We start from the raw sequence: 16,962 nt of genomic DNA on the forward strand, positions 1-16,962 counted from the left end.
AATTATTCACTCTATGCAGCACATACTGATTGTTTAGAAAATTCGTTCTTTCTGTCCTAGAAATGTCACTGGCTGTAACTCGTTACCTCATCATTGACAAATTCTGTTGATTGCTTGACTAGTTGCTTTAACTAATCCAGGATTACGGTTCGCAAGAATAATAATAGCCACTTCCCTAGCACTGTGCACATGAGGATCTCAAAACATGATTTCCAAATGCTAATTAATCCCCAGAGCACTTGGGAGGTGAAGTATTCCTATCCTTATGGCAGATTTGTAGCTCTTGAACCTTGTCAGGAGGTGGAAAGTCATTCTGCTGACTCACACAAGCTGCCAGGTCAGGTGGGTCTCATTAGCTTCAACCAGCCAAGATAAAAAGCTGAGATAAAAAGAAAGGGGGGTAAGGGGGAAGAAAGGGGAAATCAAGTAAGAGGAGGTGGGAAGGTTGAAAGAAAGTAGTACTTTTGTTAGCTGCTTTAGGCTTGAGGAAGCACTGATAAGTCTGTTTGGCTTTAGAGTCTTGTTCTTAATGAAGTTTTGAGGTAGCTGAGTAAGTGATAAAGTTAAATGTGAATGAAGGCTTCCAGTTGAACTCACTGACTAGGTTCAGTTTTTCAGGCCTGCCTTTACTTATGTTGTGGGGTATGTTTCCAGACTTGCCTATGTTCATAGTCCAGAAATTGCATGTGGTGAGTTTACTATATACCTACAGCTGATCTGTGTAGCTGCAAAAAGCGGAGCTGCTGTGGGTGCTGTGCGAAGTGTGCAGTGGCTATTTGCTTCGGGCACCATCTTTGGCAGCCAGACAGCTTCTTGCTTAAAGATGAAGTTGTTTGACGGCTGGTAGAAGCAGCTGTCTGTCACCTAAACTGATGGCCATGACAGGTTGGCAAACAAGCTAGATGGCTAAGGACCTCCTTTGCCTAGAAAAACTCTGAGGTAGTAGAATGGCTAGAGTGAAGTTTTAAAAGCATATACTAGAGACGGATGATCTTTGGCTACTACAAGAATTGGTGGGAGAAGAGTTTTTGCTGTACATCTGCTGTGTCCCTTACGCTCTTTCTCTCTTCCATCTATTGGGAAACTGAGGTATGCAAGGCAAGAGAAACTTATTCACTGAAACACAAGGAGGTGTAGGGATTTGGGTCTTATCTCGAAGTCTTTAATGAACATCATTGCATCCTGTGATGTTTTAAATTTTGCCTGCGTTGGTTGGTCTCTTAAGAGATCAAGTGGTGTGACAGCTAAGCACTGCTGTAAAGCAGAGCTCTAAAAGCAAAACGTGTTGTGCTCTGCAGCAAAGGAACATCAAGCAAAAACACCAAGTAAACAGTGTTTGTTGTCGGTGGGTGTTTCTACTGACAGTGAAGAGTAGGGGCTTTGAGCAGAGGCACACAAACGTGTGTTACTCCTTTAAAATTAAGCAGAACTGGAGATTTAGTCTAAACAAATGTTACCAGGGCTGGATAATTTAATGTATGCTGAGGGGAGGAGAATGAAATGGGGGAGTGGGTGCATGACTCTTAAAGCTGCCTTTGTCTGGAATCCCGCAGTATGGCAGCTAGCATTTGTGCTTTGAAAATGTAATTACCATCTGAAGAAGCAAATCTAGATAACGAGCAAACACAGACAGAATGAGAGGTAGGGGCCAGTTCATGGCTGTAAGCTGCAAAGGGTAGATGCTAATGTTGTTCCGGAACGAATTTATTTTTTGAAAAAGAGGAAGGGGCAAAAAATAAACAAAAACCCCCTGAAAGCCATGAGCACTCATGGTTCAAGGGAAAAACAATAGTTGGTCTAGCAGGGGCATTTAGACAGAAAGAGTGTGACAAACAAAAGCTTACATGTTGCTGCAGGTTATACTGCAGGGCTCTATGGCATTGATGTGAGTACTTGATTAAATAAGAGCAGTAGGGGTATAGAGAACCGCTGCTTAAATTTTCAGTAAAATATGCTTGCCAGCCTTCATTGATATATATATATATAAAAAAAAGGACTGACTGGGTCCATATGACCTAATTCTACTTTTCCTTGCACCAGCAGACAAAAGAATCGCTTTCTGGAGGTTAATGGCTTTAGACTTGTATGTAAATGAGGGGAAAATCTGGCCTTAAATCTCAAGGAAGCAAAAAGTAGCGACAGGATTTACTGCAGACCTCTTCCACAGAGGAAGTCTGTGGGGGCTGTCAGGGAGGGACTGTGCAATTAGAGGAGCCTGTAGCAGTGCCATTCATTCTGTGCTTGTCCTCCCGTTTCAGTGCTGGGGAGCATGGGGATCTGAGATCAGACACACACCCCACGTTGTGGTGCAGTGGAGCAGGTGACACTACCACCCCATTCCCCCAGTGGCACCGCAGGACTCTTCAGAACCTTAGCAAGGTGGAAGTGGACCAGGATGCTGGACCAAGAGCCTGCTTCTCCCACGGATGAGTCCTATGTTGGAGCAGCATCAACATGGACAGATTCAGTTTTGCCCCAGTGGTGATGAGGAAAGAGTGACCTAGGGGGACAGGGCTGGCCACTCTGCCTATCCTCACCACAGTTCCCCAAAGCTACGTGTCCCAGCCTGGCTTTGCTCTAGTTTCTCTTTTCCTTTCACCGCCAGGCCCTGTACCTTGGAGGCTGTTTGCTGCTGAGGTCTGCCCCTGGATGGTGGTACTGTGCCATTTCTGAGTGGGTACCAAAAACGCTTCCTAGGTATGGAGCTCACAGATGCATGCAGGCAGAGAAGGGTCTGGTGCCCAGGAGATCAAAACTCTTCCTTGCGCTGACCTGTACCACTCTGTGGCACCTCTCTGTCTCCTGTGCAACAGCAAGGAGGGTCGGGTGGGCCCAAAGACAAACTGGAGTGACTGAACAGCCAGTTTGCACTAAAGAATGAGATTTCAAGTCAGGGAGAATTGCAGTAATTTTCACGTTCAAAGGGCAGAGAAAATAATAGCATATTTGCCATGGATATCAGGTATCTGAAAAACCAAGTGGATCCCTGGTGCAGTTTTATGGGCTTCAACAAAATTAGCCTGGGATCAATAGCAGGCAGGGACTTGAAAGTTTTCAGGTGAATGCTATTAAGGGCACACCTCTTTGCCTGCTCTGGCATGGATAATGTTTTCTGATGTTTTGTCATCTGCAGGCTCAAAGACTGTCTGGGGTTGGTGTCCATTCATTCTTCTCTCTGAAAAGATGTATATGTTCTACATAGATGTTCTTGGGAGCCCAAGTTCCTGTGGTCTGTGTAGCTTGGGGGGGGAGCAGTACTAGTAACAGGGTAATAAGCCTGAACAGTTTCTCCTCTCTGAGTGAGGACTGGGATGTCCATGTGAGACAGGACAGAGAAGTATATGCTACTAAACCCTGTGCTGCTATCTCTGCTGCGTAGCTTCAGGGCCACTAGAATGGCATTTCCCACATATGCTTTCATTCATTCTTCAGGAGAGAAAAAAATAATACATTCTGGCATTGCCTATGTGATATAGGATTCTATTTACCTTAATCTGTTCCCTCATTTGCCCTTTGCCTCTCACCCCTTTTGTGTGTTTTCCTTCTTGCTTCATTACTTAACGAAATGTGATTTTACTAGTTTTCTGGTTCCCTTGAATCATCAACAAAAACCTGGCATGACTTTTTTTTAAAGACTTACTACTAATACACTTATAAAAATAACTTTAATCAATGCTACCTTGTGGGGAATTCCTAAGTAATTGTAAGAATACAACTAATTATTGTGCTGTTACTTTACTGTTCAGTCGTTATTCTTCTGTGTAGTAATAACTTTTGCTATCTAAATATTAGCTCTCTCATGAGCACTCCCATTAGGCTATGTTTTTTTCCTCAAGAAAATGTGTAATTTGCTTAATTACTTTCAGTCATCTCTTTTACTCCTGTGCTACCATGTTATCACTTTTGAGAAGACTTGGCATTTCTAACGTAAAAGTCTGAGAAGAACTTCCTAAGGAAGAGGGATGTGGCTGCAGCTTTGAGAGAGCGGACTTACCACGGGGGAAACTTTCCGTAGCCTTTTCAAAAAGGATAAAAAGCCAAAATATCAAAAGCTTTTGTTTCTCAAGAGGTCCAGGAAAGGATGGTGGGAATATTATTTTCTGAATACCACTCAGAAAAGTTTGGGGGGGTGCTGGCGTGGATATTTTTTCTTTTCAAGCTGAAGTTAAATATTCTGTGCAGGATGTAGTCAATGCTGGCAATTCAGCTGGAAACGAGCAGTGGTAGTTCATTATTGTTACTATTGTAGTAAGTATATTATTAAAGTGAAGCTATTGCTAAGATCTGCAATAACAGCAGAAGCTTCTCTCTTTGTCTTCCAATTTCTTTAACGCTAGATACTGACAGGTAATAATGACTTGAAGGAGTGCTCATAAAAGGCACTTTTCCCCTTAACCTGGTTAGAAAGGTTCTTATAAAATTATTGCAAGCATTGGATCTTACTCAGATTCTGTTTAATAACAGATTCTCACATAATGTAAGAGTGTGTTGGGTTTTTTTCCCCCTTTATCAAGTCTCTGCTGACCTTTTTAGGATTACTTCCACCCCCGTTCCAAGTTAACACACCTGAACAATAGCCCAAACCCCACGACTGCCACATCCCCGGTGTCTTTAGCAGTAGGGGCCACACTGGCTGGGCTGACCCAGGAGGACCCCGCTCTCTTATTTCATGCAGCTTCTTCCCTCCCTCTCGTGTCCTGGGTCAGTGGTGCGTGGCCACAGGCAAAGCGTGCAGACCCAAGGGGCAGGGCGAGCTGTGAGAATTGTGCTGGCTACCCTGTTTTCTTAGCCCTTCTTTGCTCATCGTTTCACAGAATTATGTAAGTAGCGACCCTGACTGGCGTTATCTCCCTGTGCCTGCAGGTGGGGGGGAGAAGATTGATTCTGATGCTACTGATTATGTGTGCGGAATAAGAAAGGGGGAGGCATTTGTCCTCTGGTGGAGCCACATGGGGCCCAATCTCAAAATAAGAGAAAACTGAAGTATTGATGGAATTCCTCTTGCCCCTGGTATTTTCTGTAGAGCTACAGAAAACTCTACATGGCATCTGCCTATGATCTATTGTAAAAAGTCTTCCTTTTATACATTCTCAGCCTCTGTTTAATGAAGAGACAGGCATCATGAGAGCAGTTTGTAACAAATTTATTAGCCAGTCATATGCATTTAATTCATGTATAGCTCTGTATTCTACTTACAGGCAAAATTAATAAAGAACAGAAACAGATGGACGTTTTTATCTTGCTGAAAATGAAGACACACTTAATTCTCTGATGATGTAATCCCAGATTGATCTGCTGCCAGAGGTTCTGGTGGTAAATTCATCTGCTGAATTATTCAGGGTGTAAAGAGCACTCGGATCAAGTTTGCCAACTTAATGGTAAACAGCCTGTCTAGGAGGGATGGAACTCCATTCATTCCCTGGGTGAACTGGCAGCCTCACCTGCCTTCTCCTTTACTTCCTACTGACAGCGTTGTTTAAAGTATTCCCTTAGTACATGGAGAAACCTTACCCAGGAAGCCAAAGAGCCGGTCGGGGTGTTTGTGCCAGGAAAACACAGGCTGCATGTGACCTAAATGATCATCTACCAAGGTCAGATGGAGGCTGGCAAATCGGTCCCAGGTACAAGAGGCCCCACAGGGATGGCTCCTCTGTTGCATTAGCAGCTGCAAACAGTAACGGCAGTAATACTCTCTCATGCCTTGCATGGTTTTACCAGATAGTCATTTAGCATCCTAACAACAACTTTGATCTGATTAATGCAGCCCAGCAAGGGTTTCCACAGGAACCAGTGCTGGGATGCTTTGGAGTGTGTGAACCTAACATTAAGTAGCTACAGGTGGCTTTCCAGTGTTGGAGGGGTAAAAAAAATGTAACTTCATACAGCTGAATCCTCCTGGAATTGCACACTGTGGGCAACATAATCCTTAGGAATGCGTTTGTATTTTCTTTCGTCTTGAACTCACTAATCATCCATGCTTTTCTCTGCGTCCCTATGTATTAAGATGCTAAAAGAGAAGGGACAAGACTCTGCCGTTGCGTTAACATAAAGCCAGAACAAAACCCAAGAACGTCAGTGTTTTCTATGGTGTTTATCCAAGGGAAAAAGTGTCCCAAATTGCAGACGACACACCATACCAATGTAACAAGTATGCCAGTTTGAAAAGAGCTGAGCAGAGGCTCTATTTATTCCCTGCCTGCCCCCCGCCCCTGCCTCCCCCTTATTAAATAACTGTGGACAAGTACTAAGTCAAGCCTGTCAAAGCATTTTCACTTGCATAAAAAACATTATGTTTTAACTCCCCCCCCCCCAGTCTCCTCATTCAAAATTCATTTTAAACTGGAAGACTTAAGAAAGCTGGTTACTTTTCATGCAAAATATTTGTCATAGTTTGACAGTTTACAAAGCATGTATGTTTGGATGAAATGGCTTTTTCCTACAGATAATTTCAGACATTTTCAAATTTTAGTCAAAAGGTTTCAGCATGTGAAGCTATGTACTACATTCAGTTATTCTTTCGAGTACTACCCCTGATGAGGCTGTTCAGTCATGAGCCTTAAGTGCTTTTCTTGAGACAATAAAAAAGGAATGAAACGTCAAACAACTGGGATATGAAAGCTGAGATTTGAGAAAGGGGAAAGGGCAAAATCAGTGGACCTGGGAATAGTTAGGCATATTGCCACCGTTAAAATGCAAAAGAAAGCATATGGTGAACTGTGATATGATTTTTTTTATAATCAGATAATTTAGCAAGATTTAGTGGGTTGCTTTATGGCTGAAGCATGGAATAGAGCAATAATTATTAATCTGTCACTTCCATTGACTTTGACTATACAGGACAATTGCCGCTTGATCTACTCTACAAATCCAGACTGGTCACATTCTCACTTAAACTGTGCTAATTTACATTGTCAGCAGCTCAAATTAATTGGTCCTAGGGATGCCCTGCCATGCCTGCTTTCCTCTGACAATGTCTCTTCTACTTACGGCTGGGAGACAGGTATGGGAACTGCAATGATGCCTCAGCTCTGCTCTGGGAACATACAAGGAAACCTTGGATGACTAGACAAGTATAACAGTCCCCTCACCGAGATGACCCAGATCTATCCTAATGCTTGAAAGGACTTGGCTATTGTGAGAAGATGAAGGTTACCTCTTTTTTTTTTTTTTTTTTTTTTTTTTAAATGAGAGCAACATCTCCAGCATTATATTGGTTGTTGGATATAACTTTGAATATCTTGCACATACTTCTGGCTGGGTCCTGTGAAGAACGGTTGTCTGAATTGTATATCAAAAAGTTTTTGCGCTTTTTCTCTGTCGTTTCCTAGATTTTCCTAGAATCCTTTTTGCAAATATTGCTGATTTCCACCGTGTATTATTTAAAACCAAACAAGCTGACAGTCTTCCTCCCCCTGTTCTTTCCCCCTGTCCCTTCTTGCCTATTTTCTTCTCCCACTCTTTCTAGGAGCACATTGTATTCTGCATGGGTTTAAAGCCCTGGTATGAGACGATGAGCATCAGTTTCATTACTACTTGTTCATGAATGAGCAAACAGCTGAGTAATTCACCTTTACAGAGCTCCTGTCACCTGCGGGGGGGAGCAAAAGAATGGGTTTGAGAACTGGCGTTGCTGTCAAGGTGGCTTCTGACGCACCAGAGAGCTTACTCTGTTTTACTTGCTGCTCTAAGAGCTATTGCAGCTTTGTTTATAGACGACTCGTGATACAGCGCTAAACATTGATTCTTGTCTTTTTTCCTTTTTCAAAGTGCCGCCCAAACATTAGAAATCTTACTGCCAAAACCCAGTGAGCACTAACACCACTGTGAGGATTTTATCTTGCGGTTTAAACAAAAATGATGTTTGATATCAAGGAAAAACATTTTTCCTTAAACTCCCTGAGTCCTGCCCCTGTGCAAACACACAAACAAGTTGTGGTGACTGTACGGCCAGAGACAAAGGTGGAGTAATTAACCCAAGTGCCTAGCCTTCAGGGCGTGCAATGTATCTGCCTTTCTGTAGCCAGACAGGCATATTTCTTGCTTGCTGCTATCCCAACCACACAGATAAACATGTTTTTCTGTCTAAAAAACTGAGACGTAAACTGAAGGTGCTGAGAGGAGAAGCTGCAGGGTTTAGTGGCTGGGCTGCTAAGTCTGGCTTCTTTTCTTATTCCCTTTATTGATCGTGTGTGTCTTCGGTAAGTCTCTCCTGCTCTCTGTATCTGTTTCCCTTATGACTGTCCTATTGCTCTGTCTCTGGCATACGAAATGTTTGTTTTTCTCTGTGTGCTTAGTGCAACAGGTTACACTGAGCCAAGCAAGAACAACGTACGCAAGGCACTTATAGGGGTGTGTTTGCCAAGAGTGCTTAACCTGGCATCTCCTTCTGTGTTTGCAGCCATCCGTGAGGGTGGCCGCTTGCGGGTGTCATGGAAAAACATAGACCTTCACCAACAGCCTTCTTCCCCAAGCATGGGGAATGGCCAATGGCCAGCCTCTCCCCGTGGTCTTTGGGATGCAGCAGCCCTCGGTTCTTGCTGCTCTGTCTGCTGCTGTGTGCTTCCTTCCCTGCACTCCTTCTCCTAGCAGCTCTCCAGTGCAGGCAGCCCTTCAGGAACCCTATATAGGAACGTCTGATGGTGAGCAAGATTCCCCCATTCCTTCTCAGGCTGGTGGTCTGACCTTGTTCTGGTGTTCTCCATGGTATTACAAACAATCCCACCATATTGCTTCTGGAATCATATAAAAAATAGGGGACTTTTATAAGAAATTTTGTTCCTATCGCTGCTGTTATTGATGAGTTAGCTCTACTGCTGTTTTTCATTCAATTTATTGTTGTGACCTGTGTATTAGCTGTAAGTGCCCTTTCTTATTGTCAGTCCCACTTTTCAACACGCACATCCCTCATACTCTGGCTTCAGTCCCTTTGGTCCACACTTCACCTCTTTTACCACATCCACGTTGGGGATGTGAGCACCTCTGGCACAAATGACTTGGGTTTTAAGAAGAGCAAAAAATCTCCCTGTAAAATTGCTGAACCGTCTGCATGTAGCAGAGCAAAGCATATGACATGTAATCTTATTGCTGTATTTCTGAATATCCTGGCTCCCACTCTCCCCTCCACGCTTGCTGTGCTGCACACGTCAGCATGAAGATCATGCTCCTTAGCGGTGGTGCTCAATCTCTGTCTGGGCTATAAACCCCTGTGTACTGTGCAAATAACAAGGAATCATCAGATAATCTCTCAGGAAACTAACGGTGCTTCACAAGGTTGTACGGATTCTTAGCAATTTTGAGTTTTTGCTATCCTAAGTATCACCTGCTAATGGTCTCTCCTGTACACACGCTGATGGTCACACAGTGTGCTATCGTTTTTACCTGCAGAGTTGTAATTTAATGACATTAAAACTGTGAGGAAAGCTTGGTGATATATACAATGGATTAGCATTTCCTGATTCTTTACTGTTCCCCTTCCTTCAAGAGGAGGTGTGCAGTATAGACATGGGATAAACGATAACTTTGTCAGGTCGATTGTGTTTTTCCTTTCTGAGGAAGGATAGGCGGATTTGCCCTCAGCAGTGCTGTCCTGTTATATACTCAATAACAGACTGAAATAGGTTTAATATAATTGACTTAGCATTGGGGGAGGATACTTTGCCAAGTAGTGGAAACGGGCTTGTGCCAGCTTAAAAGGTCATTGCTGTGTAAGAGTGCCCCTTCACGCATTATCTGCAAACATGGCTTCTGATCCAGTGTAATTGATTTTAAAGCCTGATAGTTTGCCAAATTGATTTATAATATGAATCACGGCTGGAATTGAAATTTTTTAATTCAGATGTAAGTGGCAAAACTTCATCAACACAACCTGCCTTTGTTTGCAGCCTCTGCCTGCCTTATTGTGGTTAATTAATGCTTTCCACAGGAACTGGTGGAAACCCTAGAAGGCAATTGTGAAAAATAAAAGCACAAGTGGGCATTTTGCCTACTACCTCCCTTATAAGAGAAGACAATGTGAATAGAAGCGAGTTTAATTAGCAACAACTATGGGTCTGTTTCTGATCTCATATGGGTAATTCTTTTGTGTGACTTTACGGATTCACTACTTTTATTCCTGGATTCCATCCTTTTCACTGCAGTCAGAAATATATCTAATGTCCTTGTGATACGGAGAATCTTCTGACTAGGAAAGTGCCTAAAAGCGTGAAGTAATTTGAAAAAAAAGAAAAAAAAAAACACCACAAAAAAGCAACTGCTTGGAGACTAGAATACAAAGACACAGTAGAACTGTTGCCTGTATAATTCTGTAATAATAATGAAGTCTAGGCCAACGCATAGGATTGGCTGGTGCATGCAGGAGATGTCATCTGATTTATAAGAATCAAGTGAGGCTGGAAGAAAATCTTTAAGACTGGAGAGAATAATTTCTTTTCCACATAGAGCAGCAAATATAAAAAGGGAAGATTTTATCTTACCCGAGTCGTAATAAACCCTGATATGTTTAGAATGCAGTGCCCTGAGATCCTTTTCCCGTGATGGAACCAATGCTTTCTTGTATATCTGTCTCTGTGTGGTCAGGCTATTGGCTGACAGGGCAGCGAACGCATTTGCCCTGCTTGTAGTCCTGCTCGTGAACCTTAAAGCTGAGGGTGTTTCTGAATGCTCGTGAGTGTGGCGGTGTGCTCTCCCCTTTCCCTGCCCTGGGCTCCTGCTCAAGCCATGGCCATCAGCGGGAGTTGTGATGAGTTGCACTTGAACTGTGGGGGATGGCTGGCAACATAACCAAAACACTGTCTGGAGCGGGAACCTAGGTATCTTGTTCCCATGCGAATATGACTATAGGTCAATTCCCTTACTCCATAAATAGTGGACAGCCCAAGAGCCCTTTGAGCTCTCCTGCATGCAGCAGGCTGCACGACAGGACCTCCCCTTGAGTGGGGACGCTCGCTTAGGGTTCTTCTCCTCAGGGTTGAGAGATTCCTTGCCACAACAGATTCTCGGTAAGTGAATGATAGCATGCTAAACTTTGAAATCTTAGCTAAGTGATATAAGGATTGATTGTGCATATATAATCCTTTAGACATAAACCGTTGACCAAGTCTGGGCTAGGATTGGATCCAGCCGCACCTAGACTCCTCTCTGAGAAGGAGTTTAGAAAGCAGGGGGGTCCTTTCTGAACCTCGTGACTCAACAGGAGGGTCTCCCTGAGAGCTTGTCTGACCCTGGCCTCTATGCAGTAAATAATCAAGTGTACCCTGGCATCAAATCTCATAAAACACTGTTGCATTCACTACTATCTTTGTTAAATCACTGTTTTATGTTAATAAACATTTCACTACCCTCTTACAATGAAGTTATTCACTCCGCCCGCAACAGTGAGACAGCGGCAGGTAACTGCAAGTGAACTGGTTTGCAGAGTGAGAAAACAGAGCTGTAGAAGTGGAGAGGGACCTCACTGATCTGCTTTAAGGTTCAGTGCCTTGTCTGCACGTGTTTACAGAACCTTTCCAAAAAATGGATCAGTTGGTTAGGACGGGCACTGTTTGCTTGTCAGTGTGAGTCGGTTGTTTCATTCCGAAAGGCGTTAAGCAGCATGAAATTTTGAGAATGATAATGAAATGGAGCAATCGAGCAAAAACTTGGGCCCATTTACTTTTGTCATTTTCTATTAGTGTCCTTATTAGTGGTGAGTGTTGCATGAGTCTCTCATTGTCAAAGCCTGAAAGTGACTGTTTTGGGTCACTTTAGTAGCCAAAGGACTGGATTGGCCAGAAATAGAAATGTCTTTAAAGTATCATCATTGGCATTGAAAATGGCTCCAGCAGGGATCTGTGGCTCTGCTCTAATTACTAGGCTTAAATTCCCATTGGTGTTTAGTGAAAATAACGGCAAAAGAAATCTTTATCTATCAGTGTGATAGATGTACCTGTTGTTTTAACTCATGTCTCAGTAAGGGCAAGGAAAACCTCCAGTTGCAAGCTGTTTTCAGTGGCTGATAGTACTTGGTCTTGATTGCCAGAAGGGCAGAGAATTCAGTCTCCCAAAGACAAGTTAGAAAGAAACAATAAAAAAAAAATAGAAAAGACAGTTTGCTCCGATAAATTGATACACAAGGCCTCTTGTGTCCAAAGCCTACCGAAGGTTTTTATGCAGGCTGTAATTCAAAGCCACCATTGACAGACTTCCACAGCTCAGGTACCTGGCAGATAAGGATAAGAAATCAAATGTTTTATGGGAAATATTCTCAAAGCAGGTGCCTCACTTGTTTCCTGTACACCATGATTTCCATTTTGATACTCTCACCTAACCACATGTCAACTGTCGCAAGAAACTTTTGTGACATTCAGAGCAGTCAGGCACATTTGTCTCCAAGCCCTTAGCCTCATTCTGGGGTTTTAACCACTGATTCAGGGATGTCGTGTATTGAAAACTGTCACCATAAGTCCTGAAATCCTGAACTGAGATCTTCTAGGAAAGAAAAAAATGTGGAACACGGGCTGTCTGCTGAACCCAGGATGTGTGCCTCCAGCCGAGAAGACGGCACAGATGTGCCATTTGAGAAAATAAGGGAAGCTCCTGATACCTTGAAGATCTGTGCTAGAGTTTGCCCTCTGAGAGCCACTGAACATCTGTCCCGTTGCAACAGAAAGATTACATATTTGCTTCCCAGTCTGTTACAGCAGCAGAAGCTCTTGAAGTTAAAGGATGAAGCGTACCGATGTTAATTTTGGCTATGTCAGAAGACACTGAGTGTAAGATTAGAGGCATCGCATAAGTGTGCTCATGTGGCTTCTGTTGCTCTGCCTTTGAGTCTATTTATGACTTACATAATTAGATCTGCACCACCAATGTCAGTTCGTGCAGTGACCTGTTAGCAGGTCATAAAGCTGTTGAGCAAAGGGAGAAAAAAAAAAAAAAACAAGAAAAAAACCTTCTCATGTTTATGGCCTGGGCTTTATGATGCTGCAAAGCATTAACTGGAAATTTATTCCTAGATTTGTAATGACAAGACTCCAAACTTGTCAAAAGAGCTTCAGAAGACGACCCCTTTTCTCAACTTCGGGGAACTTCTCCCAAACTTCACTTTTCTGCAGGTTGTCTTCCTGCTCTCCACTGACTCTCCCCTGCCCAGTTCTGTATCCATGCAACATCTCCAGACTGAGCTCCACGTGGAATTGCTCTTGGATGAGGAACAAGCTCCTTTCTCTTCATCCAGGGGCTGCACCTTGCCACAGAGCTATAGTAAAGCTACCAGAAATAGGAAGCTCTCCTCCTTGTTGCCGAGCCCAAAATATTTTTAACACAATGTACAGTACAAATGCCATCAACTAAGAATGTCTCAACCAATTTCACCATTCACTGGAGTAGAGAACAATCGTCATCTTTTCTAAAACAATACACAATTAAGAGAACTTTTCTGCCATACTACCGGTGCTGTGAAGGACATGTGGTCAGAGAGGAGTGTTATATCAGTTCACCCTATTTTTATCAAGTTTGCTTAGGTCGTCTTCTTTAGCAATAGTTACCCTATCTGCCACAAGGGATGCTTTCGTAGCTCTGTAACTCAGATGTCAATAACTTTTAGTTTAATTTATTTTTTCCTGCATGAAATTGACTATAAAACTGTGATTTTCAATTGTCTTTTAGTGCTTTCAGTTTTACTTGAAAAAAACAGAACCCTTTTTTTTTTTTTCTTAAAGCTGACCAGGTTTGGTCTGAAAAGATAACAGGGAGAAAGATCTGTTAAGAGTTGTTCCACAAACTTACCAAAACAGGACCACTACCCTGGCTGAGGGTAGTCAGCATTTCCATAAAGATCCAAATGCAATGCAACTGTCTTTACAATGGTCCTTTCGCAACACTTTCCCCCTCTCCTTCTCCACTGCCTGTTTCCAGATGAGGAGCACCACGCACCATCCGCCGTTGTTAAGTGGAGTCAGCCAGGAGTCAGTTCAGCCTAAATTACAGTTGCACTACATGCTTCTAATTCGTGTTTGTTTCACTCTTGCAAATATGCTGCTTTCAAGTTGGCTATTCCTATTTTCTTACTTAGTTACGGGAATAAATGCTCCCAAATGCTTCAGGGAGAAAAACAGCCCTTTCCAGGAGGCACCAGAAAGGGAAAAAATATTTAGTCCCTGTTTTAGAAGTGCAAGAGTTGACAGGAACTGGTAAATTATTAGGTCTAAGCAGGTTTTTATTTGCATGTACGTTCTGAAACAGCAACATTTCTGCTAAAGCCAGGCATCGTATTAAAGAGGTGAGAAAAACAGGCATTTATAAGCCTGTCATAGGGCACAAAAATAAGCCAATAGAACTCAAAGCTGGCTTGGGATGAAGAAATGTTAAGCAAGCAAAGATTGGACAGGTTTGGGGGGGGTATTTTCTTGGTTTTCTGATTTATTTTTGTTTGTTTGTTTTGAGGGAGGCAAATGAAGAACACCCTTTCAGAAGACAGGCTTTTCTGGGGCTGCCATCCGTTGTGGGGGCAACTTCTCTGGACAGCTGAGGCATCTTGGGGGCTGCTGAGATGTGTCTAGGCAGAGTGGGTTTGGCGAGTGGCAACAGCCCTCAGAGACAACATTAGCTGGGAGCAAAGGCTGCAGGGCAGCGTGGCCAGGGCCAGCAGCTGATGATGGATGGGACTAGCTGGAGTGGCCAGTGCCAGCCCTGCACAGGGAAGCTGGGGGCAGCCTGGCTGATGGTCAGATGTGTTTCCAGCAAGCTTTCGCCATGAAAAAGGGCATGGTGTGGCATGGGAGTGGGGAACATATCGGGCAATGCCTGCTGGGCTTTTCTGAACCTCAGGGGCTCAGAGCGCAGGAGGGAAGCAGCACAGGCACTCATGGCCTCGGGAGGACGGAGGTGGTCAGGGCTGATTGCTCGCATGCTCTGGAAGGCAGCAGCTCTGGTTCTGGAGATCACATGAGTTTTCCACAGCAAGAATAATTTTCTCTTCCTTTTTGTCCCCCCTCCAACAAAGTTCTGCTTGCTTAGGTCCATCTGCTTAAATGATGGTTTGCAGGGGAGGGAACATCGTTCCTTGTGTGCCCAGACTCTTTTTCTTCCTCTGGGTGGATATGGCTCTGATGATGTTTGTGTATTTCATGAAGTCCATAAGACATTGCATGTGGCCTTTTTTTTCCTCCAGTTAGTGCCTGGCAGAGGTACTATACTTGTGAAATCTATGAACCCAGCATAACACAAAGGAACCACACACCAGCTTCGCCATACTTCCAGCCTAGCAGGCAATAACAATACATTCGTTGTGCTTGATCTATCTTTTGAATTTAAAATGATTGACAGCTTGTAGCTGCCATCTGTCAGTGGAAAATCCAGTTATTACAAGCAAGCAATTTACTCACAAAATTTAAAAGGAGATTGTACCCTGCTGCCTTCATTGTTAAGATGCAAAACACTGACATGACAAAAAACGTGGTAGCCATCACTTTGGGATTTTCCTTTGTATCCCTTGATGGGATCGTGTGTCTGCCCCAGGCACTTGCACAGAACAGTTTGAAAACCACTGCTGCGAAGTGTTAGTAGGTGGAGTTTCATCCAAGTGTTGAGGAATAGCATGAATGAAATTTCCTTTTAAAACCAAGTGTGAAAGTGGGGATGCTGACAGAAAAGTCCACTCTTGTGACTAATGTAATAAATTTTCTCCCCATCTATTCCTAATGAAGATAAAGACAGACTTGAAACACCTGGAAAAAATGTTTCTATAAAAGGCCTTTTGATGTTAAGCTCATGTGGTCACCTAGACTAAGCACCTCTGGGTGGGTATGACTATACGTAGTTACAATGAACTCGTCTTCAAAGTGTAGAGAAGGCCACCAACTTTATGAAGACTCCCTGAAGTACTGGTGCTTTATCAAATCTGGGACTTGAGGAACCCCTAGAACATCTTTGGGAGGTCAGAATGTGAGCTCTGAAATTAGACAACATGTGTTTCTGTATGCACTGGCCAAGCGAACAAAAGGAGGAAATATGCAGTTAATGAATAAACCAGCTACGATCCATTCTCAATTGCCCAGGGAGGGGACAATCCCTCCACCATGGGGAGGGTGGGAAGAACTAACCTGGATATGACAGGATCAGATAAAAATAACATAGTTGAGTTCGAACAGAGGAACCTACCTAGCATGTGCACCTTTGTTAAAAGCATCCTGGGAAGACCAGAGGCAGCTTCAAACAGCAAAAGGCAGAGTGGTGCCTGGGGCGTTGTCCTGGTTCCGGCGGGGATAGGGTTAATTCGTCGTGGTATCCCATGCCATATGAGCCATGCCCACCCTGAGCTGCCGGGGGGGAGGGGGAGGGAAGTTGCTGCCTGGAGCTGGCTGGGGTGTCCCGGGTCTGGTGGGTGAGTGGCGGGGAGCAGTGGTTCTGTAATCGTGTTTGTATATTCCTCTGTCAGTGTTGTTGTTGTTGTTTTCTTGTTCCCTTTGCTGTTCTGTTAAACTGTCTTTGTCTCAACCCAAGAGTTTTGCCTTCTTTTTTTCCGATTTTTCCTGTACTGGGAACGCCTGAGCGAGCAGCACGTGGTTCTTTGTTGCTGTCTGAGGCCAAACCACGGCCATCCTTTTGGCGCCCAACGTGGGGCACAAAGGGTTGAGATAACGACAGAATCCAACTAGAGGTTCAAGGAGTGATCAGCAAGACTCATTCACCCTTTAACAGTCCCATATGGCCAGTGCAAAAATCTAATGGAGAGTGGAGGCTAACTGTAGACTATCGTGGTCTGAATGAAGTCACGTCACCGCTGAGCGCTGCCGTGCCAGACATGCTAGAACTCCAGTACAAACTGGAGTCCAAGGCAGCCAAGTGGTATGCCACGATTGATATAGCGAATGCATTCTTCTCAATCACTTTGGCAGCAGAGTGCAGGCCACAGTTTGCTTTCACTTGGAGGGGCCTCCAATACACCTGGAATCAACTGCCCCAGGGGTGGACACACAGCCCCAC

The sequence above is a fragment of the Chroicocephalus ridibundus genome, chromosome 1 (assembly GCF_963924245.1).
Source record: "Chroicocephalus ridibundus chromosome 1, bChrRid1.1, whole genome shotgun sequence".
Lineage (NCBI taxonomy): Eukaryota > Metazoa > Chordata > Aves > Charadriiformes > Laridae > Chroicocephalus > Chroicocephalus ridibundus.